This window comes from Mesocricetus auratus, unplaced genomic scaffold (assembly GCF_017639785.1).
Source record: "Mesocricetus auratus isolate SY011 unplaced genomic scaffold, BCM_Maur_2.0 Super-Scaffold_100007, whole genome shotgun sequence".
NCBI classification, from domain to species: Eukaryota; Metazoa; Chordata; class Mammalia; order Rodentia; family Cricetidae; genus Mesocricetus; species Mesocricetus auratus.
In genome coordinates, this window is record NW_024429191.1 from 94,525,268 (window position 1) to 94,550,742 (window position 25,475).

The 25,475-nt window shown below is 44.7% G+C and overlaps 1 protein-coding gene across 1 annotated transcript in view; it reads left to right on the forward strand.

Moving 5' to 3' along the window:
- The first annotated feature begins 371 nt into the window (after positions 1-371).
- Tnrc6c (trinucleotide repeat containing adaptor 6C) overlaps positions 372-25,475 on the forward strand; it is a 108,572-nt gene continuing 83,468 nt past the window's right edge. Inside the window, exon 1 of the mRNA XM_040750112.1 lies at positions 372-448. The gene's annotated coding sequence lies outside the window, so the exon portion shown is untranslated. The remainder of the gene's footprint in view (positions 449-25,475) is intronic.

Genomic DNA, 25,475 nt, shown 5'->3' on the forward strand with positions numbered 1-25,475 from the left:
GTGACAGGCCGTCCTCGCGCCGTCGCGCTCCCGCCGCCGCCACCGCGGGCCCGCCCGAGCCGGAGCCGGAGCCCGAGCCGGAGCCGGAGCCCGAGCCCGAGCCGGAGCCCGAGCCCGAGCCCGAGGCGGAGGGAGCGGAGCGGAGCGGCCCCGCGCCCAGCCGCCCGCCGCCGTTGCCGCCTCCTACCCGGGCTGCGTCCGAGACGCGGCCCGCAGAGACTGAGGAGCGGGGCGCGTCGCGGCGTCGCGGGCACTGGACCTGGACCTGCCGGGACGTGCCGCCGCCCACCCGCCGCCCGCGCCGGGTCTCGATCCCGCGGCGTCGGCGCTGAGCGGGCCCCCACCGCCGGAGCGCCTCCGAGGGCCCGGGGCGGCCGAGAGCGACCTCGCCACCGCCAGGCCCGCGCCGCCGGAGCCCCGCGGAGCCGCCGCCGGGGACGGAGCCCAGGTGAGCGCGCCGCCGCCGCCGCTGCGCCCGGAGGTCTTCGGGCCCTTTGTTCGGCCGAGCCGGAGCGCGGCGGTCCCCCGAGCGACCCGCGTGCGACGCCGGCCGGGGTTGACGGGCGGGAGGAGTGGCGCGGGCTGTGAGCGCCGGGCCGGGCTTGCGGCACCGGGATGGGGACCCAGGGGTCGGACGCTTAGCCGTTTCCCCTCTCCCATCCCCCGCCCCCGCTCGCTCCCTCTCCCTCCCTCTCTCTCTCTCTCTCTAAACTAACGCAGTGGATGAGACTCGGTCTCCTTGCACGGTCCCCCGCAGACCGTGCGTTTCGGAAGGGTGGCACACACCGATCCGCAGTGTGGCGTTGTTTAGCAAGCCGTTCGCGACCCCGAGGGCCCCCTGCGGTTGTGAAAGGCGGTGGATTTATATGTAACGGTGTTGCAAGCGGACTGCGGACCGAGTGCTGCGTGCGAGGAAGACGCGCCGCCGCCGCCACCCGGGCCCCGTTAACCGATAACGAAACGCGAGCGCCCCGACGCCGCCTCTGCTTTTAGGGATGCTTGGTCCGCGCCTTCAAGTAGGTGCGATGTAGCGAAATGCATCCGCAGCAGTTAAAACCTGCAGATGTGGACGTCAAGCTGTCCCCCACCCCACCCCCCTGTGCGTTGGCCGGGCAAGGGGACGGTTGGCGCGCGCGCTGCGCGTAGCTGGAGGAATCCTGATGAAGGATGCTGCTGGGGTGCTGTGCCGGAGCCCTGGGAGGAGGAGCCGGCGGGGCTCGGCTGCACCTACGGCGTTCCGAGACATCTGACAGCGCTGATGCCTCCGTATGTAATTAGTTGAGTTGTCTCCAACCTTTGCCATCTCCAGATGAAACCTCCCTTTTGAGTGGTCTGCTCGTTGGCTTTCTGGGTATGAAGCGCAGATTCAAAACTCAAAATGGTGCTCCTTTGATGACCAACTTGGGCATCTTGAAGGAGTTGCACGTCGGAGTGCCCTGGTTGGTTTTCGCCATTGTGTGGCCCAGCTTCTGGGTGGTAGAGGTTGTTTTCTGGGTATCTGGTGTGCACATTGACCGGCTTGAAACAACATAGCTAGCCGGTTCATGACCACATCTCTGAATGGCATCTGGTGGTATACGGTGCTATTTTATGCAACTTCCTGTCTTTGTGCTGGAATAGCTATATGAAGGGTTGAGAACGTCGAAAACGTGACTCTAGTGAGTTCAGAGGACAGTTTGAACTGTGTGGGGTGCTGACAGTTGTATTCCTGGATTGCAGACTTCCCTCCCAACGAAATTAGTTAGATAGGACAGCCCGAGCCAGTTGAACTTGGCTGCAAGACACCTTAAAGAAAATTACATTTTTCCGCAAGAGGTGAGCCTTGCTTTTGACACTCAGTGTGGCACCCACTAAGATGCTTTTATTGAGGAAAATTATACATAGTGAGGCTTTAAAAATGCAGGGTTCTGTTATATTGACTTAATTGATTTTATTTTTCGTGGGAGGTCTGAGTAGTTGGAACTTTACCGGTACTGAAATGATTTTTTTCTTCTACCGAAATATTTTAATATTTTCATTCTCGTAAGATTCTTAGGAGTCAGCTTTTAATACCAGCAATAGGGAGGCAGAGGCAAGTCGATCTCAATGAATTTGAGGCCAGCCAGGTCTACAGAGTTCTAGGACAGTGGGGGCTGCACAGAGAGCACTATGACAACCCCTCCCCAGAGATTCTTAAGAGTCTGTTTTTCTTTCATATTTTGAATAATGAGAAGTTAATAGTTCAGAAAGCAATAGTTAAATGTATTTATCCTATACATATGATTTTAAAACTATGAATTGTCCAAAGCCATCTCAGTGACCTCTCATATGCTAGTAAGGTGTCAAATTAAAGCTCAGACCCTGAGATTAGCAAGCAACACATCTTAATTCCACTGGGGATTCTAGCTTTTAAATATGTTGGTGGGACTCTTGTAAATGCTGGTCTTCCTCTTTGTTTAGTGTTGTGTTGTCACAAGTGGCAGATATACTTTAATAAAAGGAATATTTTGTAATGGGCTTTATATTTATGCTTAATTGACCTGGCATTTTGGAGTACTAGTTATGCTGGAGTAAGGTGCATTGTTTCATTTGACATCATTGGCTAAAAAGTAACCAAGCCATTTGGAGACTATTTGAAACTTTAAAGGAAACCACTCCTCATTACTGCCTTCTTTTTAGTTAAGTAGTGGGTTTTTACTGAGGTAATAGTGTGCTTTTCCAAATACTGTTTACCTAGAAGTAAGCCCAGGAGGAAGACGGTGTGGGATGAAGGGCAGCTTTTTCTTCATTGAAGGGAGCTTCTTTCTGCAAGAATTGAATGTATAACTCTCCCCTATTCACATCCACCCGCTGGGGAGAAGGAGGTCCTGTCTGTGAACTTACTCTTACTGGACCCGAGTTGACATGGGGTGGTGAGATTAGTAAAATTACTTTTTTGTGATTTGATTTGAGTGTGTTAAGTATCTTTGGCATCATAAATAGCTCCATTACAACCTAATGTGTTGAGGGTGAAGAGTTGTTTTGTAGACTACCACCTTCTCCAGTATGAATTTGATCCAGGGAGGGAGGGAGGGTGTGTGTGTGTGTGTGTGTGTGTGTGTGTGTGTGATGACTATTTACGACTCAGTGAAGGCTTACTGTGCAAAGGTGATATTTGAGAAGATCTTACAAGAAAGGAAATCGGTTGCAAGTCGAAGGCGAACCTGAAGTATACAAATGGCACCTGAGACAATGGTGATTTCAGGTTGAAGCTAGCAAAGAAAACTTAGTTTGAGGAGAGCATGAAGAGGAGATGAGGAGGCAGATTTACAGCAGTCCTTGAAGCCCCAAAGGTGTGGGTGGAGGGAGCGAAAGGCAGAGTCCCCATCAGGCAGGGCTTGGAAGGTTCCAGACGAGCTAAGAAAAGCCAGTTTGTTTGGTTTCCTTTGGCTGTCAGATAGGCTTTTACCTCCATTCAAGCTTTCTTTCAGAGGGCCTTGCTGTGAGTGTAGGTGAGCTTGAGAGATGAGCAGGTGATAAAGTCCTCTGTCAGGATAAGTGGCTTCAGTAAAGGGGACTTAACAGTACTTAACATCTTAATCACTTGTTTGAACACCATAGCTTTGAGTAGGGAGAGTGGAACATCATTTGTGAGCTAGTCAGTCTTTGGGAGTAGATATTTTACAGGTTTACTTTTTTAAAGCCAGTTTGATTATGCAAATTAAATTTTTACAAATCAGCTTTTAAATACTTGTGTTGTTGTGAGGAGAGTGCTTCTTACAACATAATATACCTTTTAAAGATAGACTTTTAACCCATAAATGCATTCCTATTGATAATTTTTCAGGTTATACACAATTTTTCAAAAAATATAATTACTTAAAAATATATGAAGATCACTTGCCAGAAATGATTAACTTTGCAGAGAATGCATGTGCGTGATGTGACACACAGACATGACCTCTGTCCAGCGTGTGTGGCTTATTTTCCACCCTCCACTTTGATATGACATGGGTTTACACGTTGAAGGTGCTGTGCAGCTCCATACACTTAGTGCCATTTTTGACATTGCATTAAAGTGACTCCTTGACCTCAGATGCTTCCAGAGAATGAAGAAACTGTGCAGAGATGGAGAACTGTTTGTTAATTTAAGAATGCATTCCTCCCGTGTAGCCCTCAAAACACTACAGAGCTGTGTGCAGAGCTAGACAATCTGGGCACCCAGCCATGAAACATCCCTGAGGCAGCTCAGACAGTGTGCACACTCTCCTGAGCCCGCCTTCCACAGCTGCACACCGCAACAGGATCAGCCTTGTGAAAGCAGCCTTCTTGCTCATGTAAATCTTGTGGCTCTCGAGTCCCAGCCGTGACACAGTTGTGATTAAGAATGGGTAAGTATGTGGCTTCTGAAATACATGCCATGCAGGCCAGTGAATTGAAATAATTTCTCTAAGAATTAGAACATGGAGTTGTCGCCAGGCCCTCCCCCTTTTCCTTTTTGTTGTAACGCATCTTTCCTGTGACAAACACATGAGCTCACCTGGCCATGCATTGTCTCAGGCTGGGGAGTCCTCTGGGAGATGGGATCCCCAGAGGACAGGCTGTGTTGGTTACTTTCCATTCTGCCTCTTCAGAACCCTTTCTGCCACAGCAAATTTTTAATAGTTGTCAGTTCACTGTCATTGAAGCTGATAGCATTCCTTGTAGCCATCACCTTTTTGTATAATAAATGATCCCCCAGGAGCCTTCAAACGCCCAAACAGATGCCTCATTTCTCAGTCTAAATACGTTCTCTGTCTTCCTTCTTTACACCTGCTGGTAGAGAATATTCTTCATATAGTCATGCTTCCTCTTTAGAAGGCTGGGGCTGTGGGCCCACAGTATGCAAGCATCCAGTCAGATTATTCTCAGAAGCCAGAAAACTTCCATAGCAAAACTCACTTGCTTGTGTACTTTTTATTCCCAAAGATCATTTCTTTTTAATTAGTCTCTGAACTAAGGAGGAGAATCCAAGTTAAAACAGCAGGGGGGAGTTAAGCTAGATCTGCAGGTGGGAGCTGAGATGAGGTCAGTGCAGAGTTGCTCAGAAGCTGTGGGAGGGGTGCAGGAGTAACCCTCAGATCACAGGCTGCTTTCCCACAGTCCATATGAAACGTGAAACACTAAGAAAAAGGGAGAGTGCAAGGAACAGGCTTAGTAAGCTTTGTTCTTAATGAAGGAGGCTGGAGGCTGATACTTGGAGCAAAGTTTCTCTTGTCAGAGGGTGGTTCTAAGAGCCAGAGTCACTGAGGATAGTTATGAGGCAGGGGAGGTGGTCAGGGTTCTGTCAGTCAGATCTCCATTTAAGCAAAGTCTTCAAAAATGTAAAGCAAGTGTTCATGGTGGTTCCATGTCAAGACCGCATTACTTAACAATACTCTTTAAAGTGGTTGCCTTTACTGCTCCCATTTCAAAGGCGAGCAGATGGAAAGCAGAGGAGGACAGAGTTTCCACAGTAACCTACAGTTTGTAGGAGAAGGCAGAATTCAAACCCAGTGCACCGCAAAGCCCTCACGTGTAGAAATGAAATAGCAGTAGTGTGTGTGGCTTTTAAAATGGTCTCTCAATCTCAACTCCTTTGCACCGTGTTTCACCCATCCTGCTACTGGTATTGACAGAATGCTTTCTGAGAATTTTCTTCGTGTTAGCTAATAAAGTATGGGTGTTCTGGTCACATACACATGTGAAAACCTTACCTGGTATAGATTAATCGAGTTACTGGCTGTCAGTCAGCCTTGGTATGTGCCTCAGGTCCTCTAATGCCAGAGCTTCTTCTTATTCCCCTCTCCTGCCTTCTGGGTGCCCAGCTGCCGTGAACCAAGGAACTTCTCCTGGACTTTTAGAGTTGACCTGCTGGTGATGGTATATAAAGAGAGAACACTCAAAAAGGGTTTAGAAGAAGCCACACACACACACACACAGGAATTTGCCAAAAATCTATGGTTGCTACTTAGGCCATATCCTCTTTCTAAGGGTGAGTTTCAAATAGATGCTTAGAGAAATCCAGGCCAGTATTTGCTAGTCTTCCATGACCACCAAGTACAATTTCCCTCCAGACTAACTTGTAGTTCAAGGGAACTGCCCTTGGGAAATGCTAAGGGTGTGCCCATCAGTCAGAATAGACAGTGGCCTGATGGGGTGATGATGGTGTGGACACACCAACTTGGCTTGAAAAGTCTTGGTCCTAAAAGATGGAACTTCCTTGGCTGAAAGTGATAGCTCTATAAGGAGACACTGGGCAAACCAAGTTTGGGGAACACCAGGGCTGAGTCATAAGGGGACTCAGTGTACTTAATAGCTTAAATGAGCACTGGGACCTAACTTTTGTGTTGTTAGTGAGTTTTGTGTTAGTTTTTTGTTGGTTTGTGTTGGTAGTGAGGCTTAACAGGGGCAGTATTGGGTGGAGCCCTCATTGTTTGCCTGCTTGGAAACTATGGGTGGTTGTTGGTGAACTTGGCATGAACAGTAGTTAATGGGGAGCTTCCCTGGAACAGATGCAGTGTTCACATCATGGGCAGTGTGACTGGCTGTGAGAGAGAGGTGGCCTGGGTTTCAGAGTGATGGAGTGGGGCTAAAAGATGCTAAGCATTCTCAGGACGCAGCACACAGGGCTGGTGCGGGTTGTCAGAAGGAGGGAAGTCTAAGAGGTGAGGCCTGTGGCTGCTGCTCTTTGTAGGGTGTGCCTGGAAGGCTTTAAGTCCCCAAGAAGCCATGTTGAAATGTCCCGTTAAATACAGTGCATCCTTGGTAGATGTGGTTGGGGCAAGAGAGCTTATTGTGTGATATTCTGTCCTGGGGTAGACATTTGGATGACAGCAAAACCCAGACGTGCATTGGGCCACGTGAGTGTGGATTTTGCTATTACTCACAGTGAATACTATCAATGAAGCAAGTTTTCTGGGCATCATATCATAAGAAACTAGCCGTCAGCTTACATAGCATCCCAAGATACACTTTAAACTTTATGGACATGGACTATTGACCAAAAGGAAGAAAACGCAAATATTTTCAAAGTTGCAAAGGAACAAGTCTGGGATATCACAAAAATATTACAGTATAGCTACATTAGTAGTTTTTGTTGGGTGTTTTTATAGATTACAACATTTTATTAGACAAATGTAGCTTCCATAAATTAAGGAACAATAGGTTCTTGTTTAACAAAGACAAAAGATTTAAAAACAAAATAAACTTTTCCCTTTTTTACTCCTTTAGAATAGAATGAGGGAGCTTTTTATTTGTTGTGATTTTTCTTAAGACAAGGTCACTATTGTTCTGCCTCAACCTCCTGAGTGCTGGGATTATAGGTGTACCTGCCACATTACTTGAGAAAACTTTAAAATAGGTGAAATTGTTTTTCTTTTACACAGTCAGGTGAGGAGAAGCTTAGCCATCATTGCACTTAACATCTATTAAGTCTTTAACTGGTTGTACATTGGAGCAGAAACCCTTGTTATGCTAATCATTTCTTTATTAGGCTTGAGTTACTTGAATAACCTATTCATCTTTGTAATCCCTACCATCTCTATGGTATTTTGTAAATATTAAGGTGAAATTTCCAGGGCCTGAAGAGACAAAGCAACAGTTAAGAGCACTTTGCTCTGTTTCCAGCACTCATATAGGGCTGCTCACAGCCTCCAGGAACTCCAACTTCAAGGCATCTGATGCCCTCTTCTGACCTCCACAGCCACTTGGACACACGTGGCACATGCTCACACAGACACATTAATAAAAACAAATCTTTAAAACTATATTTTCAGGGATCAGCGTTATAGTTAGTTAATAGAGTAGTTTCTCTGTGTAGAATGCTAATAAATAAACAAATATTTTCAATTATGAGTCATGTGTTTCTTTAGAGATGCTGCTTCTGCCTAGGTTTTAGCCTTTAAGGCAGTGACTGAGTTTCACTGTCAGCCTGGTTGGAGGGAGCAATAGAAGGGTGGTGAGTCTGTCTCAGTGGACGTCATGGAGATCCTTTATCATCACTTTTTGTATGGGTACCTGGGAGAATGGGTAGTTCTTTTTCCATGGGTCCCTCACACTGCCAGTAAATGCCCTGAAATAAAATCGAGAAAGAACAACACGTGATATTTCTCACAGACATTAACATTTGAGGTTTAATAAATAGTAACAATAGTATCTGTTATGTCAACACATTGGATGACTATCTTTAGAAACAAGCCCACTGAAAACATGAGCACATTCCAAGGGAGGACTCACTCTGGGCAACCTGAGCTATCTGGCTAGCATATATATTAAGCTTATTATTGTTCATTTAGTAAGAGGATTTTTAAGGGATGTTGCCATAATTCATTGAAATAATTTTATTGGCTCTTTAGTACATGTCAAAAATTTCACATGTACTTGTTCATTCACTCATGTTTGTGGTTCTGAGAACCCAACAGAGAGTCTTGTGCATGCCAAGCAGGGTCCTTCCCACTAAGCTGTATTCCATGTCCCTAGATAGAGTTGTTAAATAGCCCCCATGTGCCTGCCTATTTGGCCTTGGATGGCAGAACTTTGATTTGGTAAATCCTAAGGCCGAATAATTTTTATTTTCTAAATTGTGATTTTTCTGAATGAATCTTACATTAGTGTAAGACACATTGATTTCTGAATTCAGCCTTTAGATATGTTCAGAATTCTCATTGGTTTCTCTTGCAAAGCTTATTGTCCCCAGTCCCTTTCCTGTTCTCTTGAAGTGCTGTGCATCAGAGATGGAGGAAAGCCTGCATGGGAGAGCTGTGTACAGTCTGTCGAGCCAAAGACTGCAGCCCATGAAAGATGTCACAGTTGCACAGCTAAGGAATGCTGGTCAGTGCCAAGTTCAAATCTCTAAGTGAGTCACCTTGTTTACCCTCTGCATAGGTGAGAGGTGAGGCCAGGCCTACCTGTCTTTAGCTCTCCCCACCCCCACACCTCTGTTCCACTGCCTTATTCAGACCCGCTGAGTGATTTTTATCAACTCTAACATCCAGGGGATCTTTGATACCCCATATTTGATCTGAAGTGTCTGCCCTATTCATGAAAGATTTCCTAACCGTCGGTACATGTGTTCCCTAATGATACTGGAAGTTGACAGCCCCAGTCAGTGTCATTTGGGACTCTAAGTGAAACGATTTTGATGTGTGTAGAAGAAACATTACTCATGTGAAAACCCTGGTGTAAATTTTCCTTTCTCCAGATTCCTGACTGTGGCATCAAGCTGGCTCAGGCACGAGTGTGCCAGTCCTAGTACATAGAGCTTGTGGGTTATTTTTATTCTGCCACAACAGCAGGTGTTTCTTACAGCAGTATTTAAAAATTAGTATTACTGAAAATTAAAGCCCAAGGATTGTAGTTTTAATACAATTTATGAAAATGGGGGACACATTTCTGTGAAGGAGGAGGAGGAGGAAGAATCTGTCACCTTGAAACTGTACTGCTTTAGTTAATGGGCTAAGTGCAAAGGACACTGAGCCTTGGCTACACAAGAGTCATGTGTGAATGGGTGACTGCTGCCTCCTCCTATCTAATTCAGTCTCTTACTATTCCATCTCAGATCTCAGTGGGAAAGCAGTTTCCCTCACCTGGCCCGATTTCACAGCATGTATCTTTGGTGTGGTTCTTTAACACAGAAGTTCACAGGGATGGAGTACTGTAAGCCTCACAGTTTCACTGGGTGAGGAGAATCATACATCTGACTTGGGGACGAGCATCTTACCCTTTGTTTATTTGGCTGGGCTTTACGTTTTTAGTTTGCTACCATGGTTTTCAGGAGAGACACGTGTTAGGTAATTGAAATTTGTAGAGAAATAGGAGGAGCACTGGAGCCCAGGAGCTTGAGACCAACCTGGTCAGAGTAAGGATCTTGGAGACAGTGTCTCATGCATCCCTGGCCTGGCTTTGAACTCACAGAGATCTGCTTATCTCTGCCTCCCAAGTGCTGGGATTAAAGACATAGCCCACTCCTGGAAAAGAAAAGAAAACAAATCATAATATCCCACTTTAAATAGAAGAGATTTCAGTGGACATTTCATCAGAGAAGATCCCTGTGGCTGGCATGCACTAAGACACTCAGTCTCACTGGACATTAGGGAAGTAAGGCATCATCAAAAGACAGAAATGGGACGGGCGGAGAAGGTCCAGATGACTATCCACTGGTAAGTGTGTAAAGAAGTGTGAGTGTGCTTAGGAATGCTACTTGATACTTAGAAACAATGACACTGAGTGTGGTGGCCCACATCTTTAATCCTAGCACCCAGAAGGCAGCGGCAGGCGGGTCTCTGTGAGTGCTAGGCCAGCCAAGGCTACATAGCAAGACTGTCTCACACACTCACACATTAATTAATTGAGCAGCAGCAGCAGCAGTAATGGAATCCTAGAACAGGGATGAGTCCTAAAAATATATTGGCTGGGGTGTAGTGTCTCTCAGTGGTAAAGTACTTACCCTGAGATTGATTGATTCTATCACTGCAAAACAAAGCACACACACACATTCCCCCCTCTCTGTCTCTCTCCCTCTCTCTCTCCCTCTATATATATGCATATACATATTATATATTAAAGAAGCCAAAATTTGCATCTATGGTGGCTTCAGAAAGAGCAACCCCAAATGATTGTCTGGGGTAAACATGAGAAGGGGCTGGCTGAAAATGGGCATAAGGGATCTTTGGGAGATAATGTTTTAAATCCTAAATGGATTATAATCACTGTGCTTACAACTCTGAAAATTCACTATAGGTCTTCAGAGAGGGGGGAGAGGGCAGGGGAGAGGAGGGAAGGGAGGGAGGGAGGAGAGAGAGACTGTTGTACCTCATAGCTTTGATACATACTAAAATTGGTGGTGCTTTTATTTTATTTCTGACTTTGTTGTTTTTAGGTTTGCATTAGCATTGCTGTTTGATGTTCCGTGTGATAAAGTCATACTGATTCTCAGTGGCAGTGTTACTAAGAGCAACAAATGTCAGCTCTTGCTTACCTGCTGGGCTTTCAACCATCCGTCTTAACTAGTGTAAACTGTTTAAAACTATAGGCAGCACTGTAGTGCTTTCCGAGCCTGCAGAAGGCTTTCTTTTCCATCCCAGCACTGATGAAAAGAAAAGAAATACAGTTCTGTAGAGAAACAGAGAAGCAGTGGTCTTACTGACTAGGGCAGGCAGTCTGGGGGAACTAGTTCTGTGCCTTTTGGCATAGACAAATGTCAAAAGAAAAAAAATTGACAAACATACTAGTTGGCAAACATTCTTCAAATGATGGTCTTCTTGCCAGTAATCAAAGAAAAGCAAATTAATCAGGATTTTAAAATTACTAACTTGGCAAAATGTAAATACAAGCCTAAGGAAGATGAGCGAATCAATTGTTCCAGTGGCTGGTGCTGGTGCAGTGGGAATAAGTGCAGGCACCGAGGCGGGGAAGCCATCGAGCCTGTTTTAAAGGTGGAAGCCTCCTTTCCCCTCAGGGGTTCTCTTTTTGTTTAGCATATAGTCTAAGGGTTTTCTCCTTCATAAATTAGTCTGTGCATGTTTAAAATATGCCAGTCAGTAAGTTTTGAGATGTATGCACTTGTAAAATCATCTTCATGATCAGGGTAATAACTGTGTTGAGATGAGGTTTTGAATTGTACGGGTGGAAGGAAGAAGCAGCACCGTAAAAGGCGGGGCCTCCCTGAAGTGAGTGTTGAAGAGGGACTGGAGAAGCCACCTGTTCAGTCAGGGTGCCCTGCAGACACAGACCCGACAGAGTGTGTGATTGACGCACAGTGTTAAAGAGTTGCTAGAATGCCTGCAACTGACAGGGGCTGGGAAATTTCAGCTGTGCTGTCTGTCCGCTGCAGAGGCTGGGAACCTGGAGCTCTGGTTGCCAAGATGGGTGCCTCACAGTTGTCTGAGTTGGTGCTGAAGATGTGAAAGGTCCCTGAGGCTCTGCCCGTCTTCACTCCACTCAGAGAAGCTGGACTGTGACATCAGTGAAAGATAGTTGCAGTCACAGAGCAGGTGCACACAGTCCAGCCAGTAGTGAAGATGGGCAAGCAGACAGCTCTGATTCCCCTGGGCCCTTTGGGCCAGGTGTCTTCTCTCCCCTCAGCTAATTCTTGTAGAAATGCCCTCACAGACCCAACCCCAAGATGGCCTGGCTCTTAGTTGATTCCAGGTCCAGTCAGGCTGACATGACTAGTCATCACAGCAGCCTTGTGACTCTGCCTTATAAAGGCAGCCGTACATAGCTGAAATATGTAGCTGCCATTAAAATCATTCATTCTTCTAGGAAAGTCATAATCTCAAGTATTTCATCTTTCTCGAGTAAAACCTGTTTTTCTGTGTTTCTGAGATAGGATCTTGTATCGTTCAGGCTGGCCTGTAACTCGCTATGTAGTCCAGGCCGACCATAAACTCATACACCCTCAGCCTACCAAGTGCTAAATTACCGGCATGCACCACCATGCCAGCTGTAATGTTCTTTTGAAAATAATAAAGCCTTATGTGGTGGCTCACCCCTGTAACCTTAAAACTTGGAAGCCCTAGGCCAAAGGATCACCATAGGTTTGAGACCAGCCTGGGCTATAGAGGGAAGAGGGGAGAGGACAAATGTAAGAATATAGAAAAGCATTGCGGTGCGGTTGTGAGACTTTGGGGCTTTGTACACAAGTAAAATTTGACAAAAGTGGGAACTAATATGGAGACCATCTTTTTTCTTTTTTTCAAGACAGGTTCTCACTATGTTGCTCTTTCTGTCATGACTGTGTAGACCAGGTTGCCCTTGAACTCATAGAGATCCACCAAAAGCATGGGTTGAGGCTGTCTTTTATTTGACCTATAAGGCATGTTAATAGAAATCACATCCGTTCTCACTATTCCTTTGTAAAATAGAGTATACTGTCATGCAAAGAGAGAAAGGGAGGGGACAGTAGACCAGTTTTTCCCTTCCCGTGGCTGTGACAAATGTCTGACAAAAGCATCTGAAGGAAAGAAGGGTTGTTTGGGCTCAGGCATGACTGGGAACATGAGGCTGCTGGTCACAGTGCATCCTCAGTTGGGCAGAGTGCTGGTACTCAACTGGCTTCCTCCTTTCTTGAGTCCAGGACCCCAGCCCATGGGATGTCCCCCTCCTCCCTATACACACACACACACACACACACACACACACACACACACACACACACACACTTTCTTCTTCAGTTAAACTTCCCTGAAAACACCCTGCAGTCATCCTAGGAGTTTGTAGATCTTGTCAGGACGACAGTCAAGGGTAAGAATTTTAGATACCATCTTCCAGAATAATCCTTGAATTAGGAAGAATAGCTATGAAAACTTCACCTTATCCTTATTTCTCTTTCTCAGCAACTGATAACCAGTTTCTGACAACCACTGTCAAGTACAGTCTTGAGAGTGTTATTTCTGGGTTGTATTCCTAGATATGTCACTTGTGAGGTAACGCTTAATTTCTGGGTGCCTTTGCTATCTCAGCTGGAGGAGATGCCTAGTACCACACCCTGTGTGGTGTGCACGTGCTTGCCACACAGACACAGACACATCAGTCCTGTTCCTCACAGTCACACCTCTGCTCTGGAGTTACCTGCTCGCTCATGTGTGTTATGCAATTTCAAAGAAGCACCTCAAGTCTACAGAGTGGTATTATTTTTAACCCTATCAGGAATGAACACGGGCATCGTAATTGATTATTATAATTTGTAAGGTCAGGAAGGAAGTTTCTTTACCCTGAAAACATCCACAGATACTGGAATACAAAATTATTCTTCAGGGAACAGTTGTGGGATGGAAATTGTAGTCCTTGTTAAGACTGTAACGTTAGTTTCACTTCTGCATCTCACAAAGAAAACCCAGTCAGGGTTCAACAAATGCTTATAAATCTGCCTCCTATGCACTTAATTTCTGTGATGTGGTGGTGTCGGGTACTTCAGGAGTAATAAGATGCCTGAAAATGCATAGTTGCTCTGTGTGTGTGTGTGTGTGTGTGTGTGTGTGTACATACCTGTGTGTAGCTTGCTCTCCTTCATTTTAAGGTGAGTGGGAGAAGAGAAAAGGCAGGACACTTTAACTTGTGTTGACACTCAGCACACACTTGGCACGAATTGTTCAGTAGCAAGTGTTTCAATATTTTCTTGGGGAACCTTAACTTCCTATTCTGTATAGCAGTCATAGACTTATATCTTTTTGCCTTACTTAGATTATTAATCTTGTAGGCAGGATTTTTGTTTAATTAAAACTTAGCTTATTGACTTAGAGTAGGCACTTGGCAAATACCACCTGGCTGATTAAATACGGAGTGTTGATGCTTTGGAGCTCTGTGATGACTTACACAGAGAACTCTGTGGTTCCACGAGATGCGGATGATAGCGGAAGTGTATTGAGCAATAACATCTCATTTTCAGTTCCACTGGTCTCTTTCTAGATCCCTAATTTCCAGAATTACAACGTTTGGGATCATGAAAAAGCAACTCCCAATCTCAGAATCAGAAAATAATTTTCTATGGCTGATTAAAAAGAAGAAGAAGAATCAAGAAAACTTTTTTTTTTTTAATGGTGGTGCTGGAGATGAAACCCAGGGACTTGTGAATGCTAGGCAGATGCTCTGTTGCTGAGCTCAGTGGGATGGGCTTAGGGTGCTGTGTTTGTTTTATTGTGTTAGGGTCTCAATCTGTAGCACAGGCTTACCTCAAACCCTCAGTCTTCCTGACTACTTCCTGAGTATTGGGATGATAGGTGTTATGCGCTCTCTCTCTCTCTCTCTCTCTCTCTCTCTCTCTCTCTCTCTCTCTCTCTCTCTCTCTCTCTCTCTCTCTCTTGCGCATGTGCACACACAGACACACACACACAGCATTGACTGTACTTGGAGAGAACCTGATTTCAGTTCCCAGAACCCACATATTGGCTCAAATCCATTTGTAACTCCAGTTCCAAAGAATCCAACATCCTCTTTTAGCCTTCATGTGTAGACATACATACACGGCAGGCAAACACATATGCATAAGCTAAAAACAAGCCTTTTTAAAAGATAGATTTGTTCATTTTATATGTATGAGTGTTTAGGCTTTGTGTATGTATGTGCCTGATGCCCTGGGAGTTTAGAAGATGGGGTCTGGTCTCCTGGAACCGTAGTTAGGAATGGTTGTGACCCACCATGTAGGTGTTAGGAACTGAACCTGGGTCCTCGGCAAGAGCATCAAGTGCTCTTGACCACCGCACCGTTATCCCAGCCCCAAAGACTTACTTATTGCCTGCATTAATGTCTGTGTCCCACATGCATGCCTGACCCCTGTGGAGACCAGAAGAGGGCATTGGGTTCCCTGGAACTGGAGTTACAGGTTGTAAGCTGTCATGTGGGTACTGGGAATTGAACCCAGGTCCTCTGGAAGAGTAGCCAGTGCCTTTAACTGCTGAGGTGTCTCTGCAAAACCCCTCTCCCCATTAATTTTTTTAGCAGGAAGGAAATAAGTGTTTATTGACCCTAACTTTGTGTTAGGTAATATCTTCACTTTTAAAATAGTCATCCCCCTTTAGCCTCCAAAAGCTTAACCAGAAGAAGGAAGGGTGTTGCTAAATAGTTCTCCCTGGGATGAGGTCTAGCTCATAGTTAGCACATGCAGGGTCTGGGTCCAGTTTGTAGTATCAAAAGACAGCTTAACGAGCAAACCAACCTTAAGTTTCTCCTTTTCAGAATTGCCTATCTGTTCGTGTTTTTGTGTAAGCCATCTGAAAAGAATGGACTGTCTTACATTGTGAAACTAGTTTATTTATGAAACAAAAATAAAAAATGATAATAATTTAGTTTTATTATAAAACTTAGTGTATTAGTTAGGATCCTCTAGAGGAACAGAACTTATAAAATGAATCTCTCTCTCTCGGAGAAGGGGGATTTATAAGAATGGCTTATAGACTGTGATCTTGCTAATTCAACAGTGGCTGCCTACAAACCGAAAGGTCCAAGAATCCAGTAGTTGTTCAGTTTATGAGGCCAGATGTCTCAGCTGGTCTTTAGTATATGCTAGAACACGAAGAAGTAAGCCCAGTGAGGGGATAGACTTGTTAGCAAAAGCAAGAGCAAGCACGCAGAGAGAGAGAGAGAGAGAGAGAGAGAGAGAGAGAGAGAGAGAGAGAGAGAGAGAGAGAGAGAGAGAGAGAGACTTTATATAGGCTGCCAACAACTGTGACCCAGATTAAAGGTGCATCTTCCCACCTCAAAGATCTGGATTGGTAGTGGGTCTTCTGCTGGGTGGTGGTGGCACACACTTTTAGTCCCAGCACTCAGGAGACAGAAGCAGGCAGGTCTCTGAGTTCCAGGACAGCCAGGGCCACATAGAGAAACCGTGTCTCAATAAACAACAAGCAAAAAAGTGGTCTTCCACTTCAAATGATTTGGGTTGTAGTTAATTCCAGATGTAGTCAAGTTGACAACTAAGAGTAGCCATGACAGTTAATCAGAAATGATAATTCATTAGCATTAGCCATTAGTCTGTCTGTCTCTCTGTGCTCTGTGTAGAGTTTGGTGTGTGTGTGTGCGTGTGTGCGCCATGCCACCTGTGGAGGCTAGAGGACAGTGGCACACAGTCAGACACCAGCACATGTGCCAAGTGCTTTCACCCCCGAGCCATGGCACCGGCTCCTGCATTGGACGATCCCTCCCCTCCCCTCTCCTTTCTTCTATCTCTCTCTCTTTCTCTTCTTTTCTTTTGGTTTTTCAGGGCAGGGTTTCTCTGTGTAGCCTTGGCTGTCCTGCACTCACTCTGTAGACCAGGCTGGCCTAAAACTCAGAGATTCACCTGCCTCTGCCTCCTGAGTGCTGGGATTAGAGGTGTGTGCCACCACTATCTGGCCTAGTATTTTTTAAAAATCTAATATTTAAGAGACTCTGAGAACTGCAATAGCATACTAAAACAATAAGCTGGGGACGTGATTTAGAAGTAAGGTAGAAACACTGGCCTACCGTGCATGAGATCCCTGGGTTCCATCCACAGCCCAGAAGAAAAAACAAAAGAATATTAAGATGAAGAAAGGTTTGCCTTTTTACTACAAAGGACTCTACTGATGTTCTATAGCAGGTCAAGTGAGAAAATCTGTAAGATTATCTCGTGCCTTGCTGGATAGAATTGCCATAAAAGCCAGCTTCCTTTTGGACTTGTGCTTCATGTGGATTGGGCAGACCGCCCTTCTGACAGACTGAGAAGGCCAGGACATGATTGTCCTTGTGCTTGAGGGGTTGGACGTTCCTAGCGTGTGTGTACTTAAGAGAAGCTAGTTTTAAGGATGCAGGTAAACTCTGTACCATGCGGCCCTTCAAAAGGCATTTGCTCAAGAGGCAGAGACAGGCTGATCTCTGTGAGTTCAAGGCCAGCCTGGTCTACAAAGTGAGTTCCAGGACAGCCTCCAAAACAATACAGAGAAACCCTGTGTCGAAAAAGCAAAATAAATAAAAGAAAAAAGGCATTTGCCAACTGCACACTCATGACTGAAGGGCTGAATAGAAAGACAGAATTGAGTTGAAGCAAACACACAAACCTAGGGTTTACAAACTATGGTTTGGGGATGAAGAGGATCCTACAAACAACCCCACTTTTGTTTGGAAACCATCTGGAGAGAGGGGACTTTCACGTTCAGAGTCAGAGTAGAACAAACCTGAAACTTCTGAATCAGCTGGAATTGGTTAAGTGAGTCACCCTAGTCTTAAATGCCTGTCAAAGCAAAATTACACCCTGTCTAGAGGAAGGTAACTTTGTCCTGAAGCTTGCATAATCTATAGCTTTCCACTCGTAAAACCAACAGTGAGCCAGACCCATGACAGTCATCAAGAGTAAAGACAGGCGGGCAGTAAGGTCTCCCACTGGAGATCCGGATGTTAAAGGTGTCAGGCGGGGACCTCAAAGCGGTGCTTATTAATATGGGTGATGAATTAGATGACAAGTAGAGAATTCAGCTGAAAACTGGAAACTATGAGGTTATTACTAAAAATTCTGTGACTGAAAAGTACAGCCTCTCAACTTAGAAATTTTACAGGAGGACTTTAGTGAATGAAAGATAGACCAGAAGAAAATCTTCATGCCCCAGCCATGAGAAAGAAGGATGCTAAGTGAAAAGAAAAGAAAAACAAAAACACCCAAGAAGTAAATGAGACACTGTTAAAGTCTAAACTATTTAAAATTGAACTCTCGGAAGGAGAATGAATAAATCAGGAGCAGTGCTTAAAAAGACGGTCACTGAGACCGGAGAGAGGACTCACTGTTGAAGAGCACTGGCTGCTCTTCTAGAGGACCCAGGCTTGATTCTCGGCACCCACATGGTGCCTCAAGACCATCTATTACTCTAGTTCCAAGGGTTCGATGCCCTCTTCTGGCCTCCACAGGTACAGCTTATATATGGTGTGTAAACATACATTTAGGCTAAACACCATACACATAAAAATAAATAAATCTTTTTTAAAAATCACTAAGGTCCTTGAAAACTATTTCAAGCAGTCAGCCAAAAGTAAGATTTAAGAGTCACTGTGCATCTGTGCAGAATGAGGGAGAGGACTGACTAGGAGGAGGAAGATGGCTAATACCAAAACCTTGGCATAGACATCAGCCAGGGGAGCAAACCAGGCATGGTGGGACATACTTGTACTTCAGCTATTCAGGACGTAGAGACCAAAGGTTCTCTTGAGCCTAGGAGTTGGGGTCAACCTGAGTGATATAGGGAGACCCTGTTTTAACCTTTAGCCAAATGAGGAAGACACATTACCATCAAAGGAGCAATACTGAAGACTGAAGACTACTTTGTACAGCAGATAGAAATCAGGATGGTAGAACAGTAAAGTATCGTGAGAAAATAACTGCCAACCTAGAAATCTGTATCAGGCAAAAGTGCCTCTCGAAGGTGAAGGTAGAAGATAGGGAAGATAGGTGCTTCCAGACAGGCCAAAAGAGAAGCTTGAGAGACTGCCATCAGCAGACCCATGCTGAAAGACTTGCAAAGATGTTTCCTTGTATAGAAGAAAAGATTTTCCCCAGTGGAAGCACAGGAAAAGAGAAAAGAATGAAGAGCACAGGAGAGGCTAATAAAGTCTGGAGTGCTGCTGACTGTAAGACAGCCGGAAACAGCGCAGGACAGCAGCACAGAGCTCTGGAAACCAAACAGCCTAGCAGTGCTGTGCGGTCCCTGTGGGTTACTAAGCAGCCTTCCCTATACTGGGTTAGTGAGAGAATTGCACTCTGGTGTCCTAGGATAGGGATCAGTTCCAGCCCTTCCTCCTGAACAGTGGGCTCTTGGAGTCCAGTAAGCCCATAGCAGATGCTGTCTGTATAAACCTGAGGTCTTTACGTCCTTGAAGGAAGAGGCGTTAGACAGCTTGCTTCCTTCCCTCTGCTCTCTACCTGTGAGCCCAGAAAGAGAAGACAGGCGTCTACAAACAAGAGGCCCTTGCCATAGCCCAGTCATGCTTGCTCCTGATCTTGGTCCCCTCTTCCTCTAGAACTGAGACATGACATTTAAATCACCCATTCTGTAATGTTGTCCATGATGAATTAATTTCCTAGCATGTAGAATGACAGAAGCTATATACTATCTTCATAGGAAATGGAAAAAAAAAGATGTCACTCAATCAATATATTTTCTGCAGGACATGATTTTTTTTTAATGGAACTTCAAGTTGAGAAAGCAAAAAAGCATAGTACCAAGCTAATGGTGGAAAGAGAGAGGAAGTAGAAAAGTAACTGTCAGAAGACAGGAGAAAGACAGACAGAATAGGTAGGGCAGGTTCAGAAGGAGTGACATGATCAGCTTCTATGGTAACAGACCCCTCCTTCTCCAGAAGTCAACAGCATCAAAGGAGGAAAAGACAGACTCATCCCTCCCTGTTCTGTGAGGCACAAACTCACAGTCTGTTTCCGAGTGGTAACAATGGTAAACCCCTGAAAATAGTCCTGCTAGTTCATGTCTAATAACTCATCAGAATGTCTTCTTGTTATCCTAGCAACTTTGAACTGAACTAGGATTTGAAAGAAATCCTTCTACCAGAAGTCACAGAAGTGCTTTGTTGAGTTGGAAGATAAAAGCAGAATCTGCGTAGAGCTCTTTAATGCCAGTGAACCAAAAAGTAGAAGAAGGGTTGCTCTCCTGCCCAGGATGCTTAGTCCTGGTGGCTGAGGAGAAATGGAGGTGACGCTAGGCCGTGAGGCAAGGGGTCTGTGTCATCGGGGACTCGCTGGGATATGGCGTAGAACTTGTGTTCCTGGTCCTGAAGAGTAATGAGACACTCGCTGCTGCACCCTCTGTCAAGGAGTCATCTTGTCACTGTGAGAGCACTGGCCAGCTGAGGCTCTGAAGGAGGACATAGGAAACATGGGATAGGCAGTGGGAGAGGGAGCCAGGCACACTGCTCATGGCCTGGAGACGAGGGATGACTGTGCCTTGCTCTTCAGTCCCCGTAATTCATGTGTCTCTCCCATGTTTTATATACATACATTTGGGAGTTAGCTCAGCAATTTTCTCTTTAGAGAAGAGACTAGTTAGTGGGATTGTGATTGAACTGTAATGTGTAATTAAGTCAGCTCCTTACCTAGAGGAGAAGGTCAGAGCATCATTGGGTACAAATATTGTTTTGATACTTTATATGAGTTCAAATGCATGTTCATTAAGGGTTTATAGAAGCCAAGGGCAAAGGGGATAGACTGCCAATAGTCATCTGTCTCTTAAGATCCCAGTCTGGTAAAGTCATATCCATCTGCCCTGCTGTGTGGCGCATGCACCACGAGCAAGTCTAATGTATCGGGCGAAAGCCTGGAGGTTTAAATGAGACGAGACGCCTGGCTATTTGTGCTAAGAGAATGGGCCAAGATCTTTGAGGTGATGCTAGACTTTGCCTCTCACAACACAAAATAGAAATAAGGAAATGAAACCATGGTTGTTATTTACATATTTTATGTGTATGTGTGTGTGCCTGAGTGTATATATTTGTTCCACCTGATGGTTGCATCCACAGACACCAGTAAAGGACATTAGATCCTCTGGAGCTGGAGTTTCAGGCAGATGTTAGCCGCTGTGTGGGTGCTAAGAGCTCTGCAAGAGCAGCCAACACCTCTTAAGCACTGAGTCATCTCTCCAACCCCAGTTAGCTAATTTTTAAATGAAAAATGAAAGTAGACAAATAGGTAATTTTACTAGACGCCTCCCATGTAATATGTTTCTGTACATAAGAACATACTAAAATCATGAAACAAACATGTGAACTTACTGTATATAGAAAGTACATGTAAAGGAAACCAAGTGGGTAGACGGCATGGGCATGGACCTAGGTTTCATCATTAACACAACTAAAACAAAATGACAGTGTCACTGGAAGAGGAAAGAAAGTGATGGAAGACGTTCATAAATATGGAAATTAAACCGGGCAGTAGTGGCCCAGGCCTTTAGTCCTAACACTTGGGGGCTGGTTGAGGGCAGAAGCAGGCAGATCTCCATGAGTTTTAGACCAGTCTGGTCTACAAAGTGAGTTCCAGGACAGCCAGGAAAGTTATACAGGCACATCCTGTCTGTGTGTGGGGGGATGGGGGCGGGAGGATTCGTAAAATCCTACAGAGCTCTCAGTTCAGTAAGTTTAGCTTTAAAGCAATTCTGGGCTTGGCTTTTTGAGATGATGTATTGCTGTGTGTCTAGGATTTGAGGTCCTACTGTCTCTACCTCGTGGGTGCTGAGATTATAGAAACTTACAGTCATTCCTGGTTAAAGTAATTCTGATTTTTAAATTTTATTTATTTATATAGCCCTAACTGGCTTGAAACTCTCTTTATAGACCAGGCTGGAGTTGAAATCACAGATTTCTGTCTGCTTCTGCCACCTGAGGGCTAAGGCTGAAGGCACTTGTTTCAGTATGGTAATATTTTGTTTTTGTTATGACAACTAGCCACACTAGTTAGCCATAGAGGCCAGGCAGTGGTGACACACACCTTTAAACCCAGCAATTAGGAGACAGAGGTGGATTTCTGTGAGTTCAAGGCCACACTGGGCTACACAAAATTGTTCCAGTCTGAAATAGAAACAGAGCCAAGCAATGGTGGCTCACACCTTTATTTTTCTAGTACTTGGGAGTCACGTGCCTTTAATCCCAGCACTCAGGAGGTGGAGATAGGAAGGGATATGGCTTCCATCTGAGGAAGCAGCCTAAGGACAGGCTTCCCCCATTGGTCTGAGCATTGGTAGAGGTTAGGACTCTAGTGGCTGACCACTCTGCTTCTATGATCCTTCAGCTTTCATCCCTGTTAACTTTTTATTATTAAGACCAAAGAGAATTCATGCTACACTTCAATTCTTAATCTAAAAACTTTTTTAATGTGTCTGTGAAAGCCAGTGTGTGTGTGTGTACACAGGAGGTCAGAAGACAATTTTTGGGAGTTGGTGCTCTCCTTTCATTATACATTCTGGGATTGAACTCAGGTCATCAGATAAGTGACAAGAACTTTTCCCTGATAAGTCACCTCCCCAGCCATACATAAAACTTTTCTTTTTGAAACATAACAAGATATAAATTTCACTTGAAATGATAAAAGAATAAAGACTTTCTCAAAGGGAAATAGTAACTGTAATTTTATGAAATTGGATGTTAGTGTGGGCCCCATGGAAGTAATGCAGGTGTTAGTGGATGCAATAGAAAAAAGAAAGTCGCCGGGGGTTGGTGGCGCACGCCTTTAATCCCAGCACTCGGGAGGCAGAGGCAGGCAGATCTCTGTGAGTTCGAGGCCAGCCTAGTCTACAAAGCAAGTTCCAGGACAGCCTCCAAAGCCACAGAGAAACCCTGTCTCGAAAAACCAAAAAAAAAAAAAAAAAGAAAAGAAAAGAAAAGAAAAAAAGAAAAAAAAGAAAAGAAAAAAGAAAGTCTGGCCACAAATACATAAAGTCAGGATAATTTAGTCCTGAGGCACGAAGTGATAGCCAGGTATTCTCTTAGCTGCTTAAGAAAGGTAGAGCCTCTCTTCATAGCTGAAGTAATTATAAAGAAGGTATTATCCGTGTAAAGGAAAATAATTGAAGAAAACTGGAAAATAAAATAGCAAAGTTTCTGCACATGAAAATCTCATAAATTTTTTTTGTGATGCTAGGTGGTAGTGGTACACACTTTTAACCCCAGCAGGGTGGGTGTGAGGGTAGAGGCAGACAGATCTCTTGAGTTTGAGGCTAGCCTAGTCTTCATAGCAAGTTCTAGACCAGCCAGTTTTACTGTGAGTCTTTTTCAAAAGTGCATGCATGCATGCATGTGTGTGTTTGTGCATGCAAAAGGACTGGAGAGGTAGCTCAGTGGTTAAGAGTACTGGCCACTTCTTTCAGAGGACCTGGGTTTGATTCTCAGCACCCACATGACTGTTTACAACCTTCTTAACGCTAGTCCCAAGAGACCTGACACTCTCTCTGGCCCCTGTGGATACTGCACAGGTCCATTCATAGACATACATGTACACACAATACCCATACACATAAACATAATAAATCAATAACATGAAAACATTTAAATTGTATTTTTAATTATGTGTTTATGTGCAGGTGCTTACCCCCATAGCTGGAATTACAGGCATTTGTAAGCTGCCTGAGGTAGTTGCTAGGAACTGAACCTTGGTCAAACTGTAAGAACGAGTATTCTTAACCAATGAACCTACTCTGAAGCCTAGTGACCATAGCATTCTTGAGTTGTGTAGATTAGGATGGTGGTCTACTTGTCCCAGTGACCTCATGCTAGGTAGAAGTGTCTAACAGTTCTGTGTTCTCTCTCTCACTGCGTCATTCAGCCTTGGAATGTCTCCTCTGCACCTACTTTCACTGGGGATTTCTCTCCAGCCTTTGCTTTGTTTTACTTTTGTCTGAGTATTTGTAGAGCTCAAGATTCAGTAATAATTAGAATCTTAACCCAGGCTCTCTAGTGCACATTTCACACTGGAATCAACTTACTTGTTGGGTACTGCATATTTAAATTTTATCTAATGCAAAGTGTGTGTGGAGATAAATGATAGTGGGGTACTAGCACTTATTTTTGAGGAAAATTTTAGTTGCATTATTTTATTTATTTTTTATGTATGCATAATACAGCATGCCAGGTAGAGGTCGGAGGATGGCTTAGCTTTTGGGAGTCCGTACTTTCCTTCAACCAGGTAGGTTTCTGGGACTGAATATGATCCCTTCTATACCTTCTTAGTCATCTTGCTGGCCCAGGAAATTTTTCATATTTTTTTTTCTAGATGGTGTCTCATGTAGGCCAGACTGGCCTTGAACTCATTATGTAGGAGAGGGCAGTTTTTTATTTGAACTTTTTATTCTTCTGCCTCCACCTCTGAAGTGCTGGGATTATAGGCATGTGTCACCATACCCAGGGATATGTAGTGCTAGGAATTAAACCCAGGGCTTTATGCATTCTAGGCAAATGCTTTGCCCTCTGAGCTATAGCTACAGCCCAAGTTTTTGTACTGTACTTCAAAGACATAAAGTTATATAGATATAAAATGTTGAGATCTCATTCAGAACCCCATTGTTTGAATAGCTGTGTTGACCGGATCCTTGAGGACAGGAACCAGATCTCCAAGAGGCACAGTGCAGTCAGTCTCAGAAAGTCCAATGGAAAAATAACTTTCCACATTTGGGAAGCTGTTTCCACTGAATCCTTCCCCATGAGGCCTCAGCACTCCTGTGTCTTGGCATCTGTGGCTTTATCAAGGGTTATTTCGTCACTTAAAGAGGATACTTGGCAGTAGAGGAATCACAAGTGGCCTTGAGTGGGCATGAGGGAGCTGGTCACAGTGCTGTTGATGAGCAGCAGGACCTGGGGCCCTAGGTGCTGTGTAGAGCCCAAACCAGCTCTGTGCAGTGAAGGCTGTCATTGCACCTCTAAGGGTCTTTAAAATCCTGAGTTTCTGTGGAAGAAACTCAAAAGTAAGTGTGTGTATGTGTGTGTGTGTTGTATGCCACCTTCTCCACGGGGCGACTCTCTTGTGTTTACAGAAAAAAAATGTACTTTTGTCTGGATTTTTTTTTAATTTGTTATATACATGTGTTCTGTCTACCCTGCAGGCCAGAAGAGGGCACCAGATCTCATTACAGATGGTTTCTGGGAATGGAATTCAGGACCTCTGGAAGAGCAGCCAGTGTTCTTAACCTCTGAGCCATTTCTCCAGCTGTCTGGATCTTTTTGAAAGCTCCTCACTTATATTAGTGTCACTTCAGAAGTTGTAGTCACAATGACAGGTTTTTTTTTGTTTGTTTGTTTGTTTGTTTGTTTGTTTTTTTTACGAGGCAGGGTTTCTCTGTATTGTTTTGGAGGCTTTCGGTCCAGCCTGGCCTCGAACTCACAGAGATCCGCCTGCCTCTGCCTCCCAAGTGCTGGGATTAAAGGCATGCACCACCACCGCCCGGCCACAATGACAGTTTAAACTTGTTAATTTGGTGCCACTAGAAAAAGGAAACTGAGCAGCTCACCTATATTTGTTGCTTCTTTATGGATGTGGTGTGGCCAGCTGATAATTCGTTGACTTG